The sequence below is a fragment of the Lactuca virosa genome, chromosome 1 (assembly GCF_052849685.1).
Source record: "Lactuca virosa cultivar CGN04683 chromosome 1, Lactuca_virosa_CGN04683_v6, whole genome shotgun sequence".
In the NCBI taxonomy this organism is placed as follows: Eukaryota; Viridiplantae; Streptophyta; class Magnoliopsida; order Asterales; family Asteraceae; genus Lactuca; species Lactuca virosa.
Window position 1 is genome coordinate 174738511 of NC_136426.1, and position 3192 is coordinate 174741702.

The 3192-nt window shown below is 43.5% G+C and overlaps 1 non-coding gene across 1 annotated transcript; it reads right to left on the reverse strand.

The window, feature by feature from the left end:
* Nucleotides 1-210: 210 nt before the first annotated feature.
* Nucleotides 211-317, reverse strand: LOC145151679 (small nucleolar RNA R71). Its single transcript, XR_013732240.1, has one exon. It is a non-coding gene; the product is annotated as a small nucleolar RNA R71 (small nucleolar RNA).
* Nucleotides 318-3192: the final 2875 nt, after the last annotated feature.

A 3192-nucleotide genomic window follows, 5' to 3' on the forward strand; every position in this document is an offset into this window, starting at 1 on the left:
TATAAACACTTGGACGAAGTCAATGATGTAGCTGATTATTTCAATGTTCCAAATGTGCCTCGGGAAACTCAGCTACTTCGCATGCTTCCGGTTACTTTGAAGGGTGCTGCCAAGGATTGGCTCAAGTCATTGCCCCCATGATCTATCACTACATGGGCCCAAATGAAAGAAGAGTTCATTGATCAATTCTGCCCGCCATCCAAGATATCCAAGCTAAAGAAAGCCATAGCTAACTTTGAACAACAAGCTGGAGAATCACTATATGAAGCGTGGGAGAGATACAAGAGCCTGCTAAGGAATTGCCCACATCATGACCTCAATAGTCAACAAGAAGTCTCCATCTTCTATGATGGAGTAAATGTTACCACTAGGCAATTACTTGACTCGCAAGGTCCACTCATGAAAAAGGCACCTCCAGTGATAAAGCAACTAATTGAAGAATTCTCTAAGCATTCTAGAGAATACCACAATCCAAGAAATGATGTGACGAGGGGGGCCGCCTATGCAGCTTCAGAAGACTTGTCAGCAGTTATGGCTATGCTAAAAACCATGGATAGGAGGATGGATAAAATGGACCAAACGATACATGCTATTCGGGTGGGTTGCGAAAATTGCAATGGGCCTCACCTTACTAGAGACTGCGATTTGGATGAGAATGGCAACAAAAAGGTGCAAGTTTGTTACTCAAGTGGGGACCGATATGATGAAGATTGGCGTAGACCAAAAAAAGAGTGGCTCCCTTATGACGAGTACAAGAAGGCTAAGGAGGAGAAGTTCAAGCAAAAGGGAAGGGGTTTTTACCAAAAGGAGGAGCCATCACAAGAAAGAAAACCAATTTTGGAAGAAATGCTTACCAAATTTGTAGCTGCTTCAGAAAAAAGACATAATGATCATGATGCTGCAATTCAAGAAACAAGGACCATGCTTAGAAACCAGCAAGCATCTATCCACAACATAGAAACACAGCTAGGGCAACTTGCTCAACAAATAAACCAAAGATCACCGGGCGAACTTCCTAGCAAAACCGAAAACAACCCACGAGGCGCGCACATAAACATAGTCACAACAAGAAGTGGGAAAATAATCACTCCTCTGGCCCCTATTCAGAATGAAGCACCCAAAGAATCACAGAAGGAGGAAGCAGAAAATCAAGCAGAAAATCAAAATCTTCAATCTGACAGCTCTACTCGCCGAGTACAGAATAGGGACTCGGCGAGTCCACTGCCAAATCCGAACAATCAGACCCCTGAAAAGTTTTACCAACAGCCGTCATTGCCATACCCAGCCCGAGCTAAGAAAGCGAAGCAGGAAGAGGAGTACCAGAAGTTTCTAGATCATATAAAGGCTCTTCAAATCAACATACCCTTCATCGAGGCTGTCGCACAAATGCCCAAATATGCAAAGTTCCTTAAGGAACTTCTCACTAATAGAAGGAAGATGGAGGAAGTGAAGAAGGTAGTCCTCAATGAGAATTGCTCAGCCGCCATGCTCAACAAATTACCAAAGAAGAAGGGTGACCCGGGGAGCTTAACTTTACCTTGCCAATTTGGCAATTTAGCTACCACTCATGCCTTGGCTGATTCAGGAGCAAATGTGAATTTAATGCCTTATTCATTCTTCAAGAAGCTGGATCTCCCAGAATCAAGACCAATTCGTATGGCGATTCATTTAGCTAACAAGACAATCACTTTCCCAAGAGGAATATGTGAAGACTTAGTGGTCAAAGTGGACAAGTTTGTATTTCCCGCTGATTTCATAATTCTAGACATGGAGGCGGATCCTCAAGTCACAATCATCCTTGGAAGACCCTTCCTCAACACGGCAAGTGCTATAGTAGACATGAGGGACTCGAAGCTCACTTTGCGGGTAGGAGAAGATTCAGTCACATTTGGGGTTGATCAAGCTATGAAGTATGCACGGAATAGTGACGACACGGCATTCTCAATTGACATGCTTGATGAATTATTGGAGGAATGCATAAGTGAAGATTCCATCAAGTTCACAATTTCTGATGAAGAATTTGATGCAGAAAAAGACTTAATGGACATCGAGAGGCTGCTGGAAGAAGCTGAGTTTGAAGAGTTGATGAGGCAATCTGACACTTCAACTCGCCGAGTAGGGCCGATCTACTCGCCGAGTCCAAGCGAAAAAAAACAGAATTCGTAAAGTCAGCTACCAACTCGCCGAGTCCCTTACCTACACTCGGCGAGTACAACAAACAGAACCCAAAAACTGAGCTCAAAAAGTTACCAGAACATTTGGAGTATGCCTTCCTTGAAGATGGCCATCAAAAGCCAGTCATTATAGCCTCTGACCTTTCCAATTCTGAAAAGGAAGAACTAGTGCAAGTTTTGAAGAAGCGAAAACGGGCCATAGCATGGAGCATTACCGACATCAAGGGAATAAGTCCCTCTTATTGTTCACACAAGATTAACCTGGAAGAGGGAGCAAAGCCGGTTGTGCAGCACCAAAGAAGACTAAACCCAAATATGCAAGAGGTGGTCAAGAAAGAAGTGGTCAAGCTTTTAGATGCGGGGATTATATATTCCATTTCCGACAGCCCATGGGTGAGTCCGGTTCAAGTGGTGCCCAAGAAAGGAGGGACGACGGTCATAACCAACAAAAAGAATGAGCTTATTCCGACACGAACGGTAACCGGTTGGAGAGTGTGCATCGATTATCGAAAACTAAACGATGCCACTCGTAAAGACCATTTTCCCTTACCCTTTATTGATCAAATGTTAGAAAGATTATCGGGCCATAGTTATTATTGCTTCCTAGACGGATTTTCGGGTTATTTCCAAATACCCATAGACCCATTGGACCAAGAAAAGACCACATTCACTTGCCCAAGTGGGACTTTTGCTTATCGACGCATGCCCTTTGGGCTATGCAATGCACCCGCGACATTTCAAAGGTGCATGACAGCCATATTCCACGACATGGTGGAAAAATTCATGGAAGTCTTTATGGACGATTTTTCTGTTTTTGGATCTTCCTTCCATGATTGTCTCACAAATCTTGACCAAATGCTTGCTAGGTGTGAAAAGACCGACTTAGTCCTTAATTGGGAAAAATGTCACTTTATGGTTAAGGAGAGTATAGTTTTGGGCCACAAGGTTTCCAAATCGGGAATTGAAGTGGATCGGGCAAAGATTGACACCATTGCCAAATTACCTCCACCAACTAATG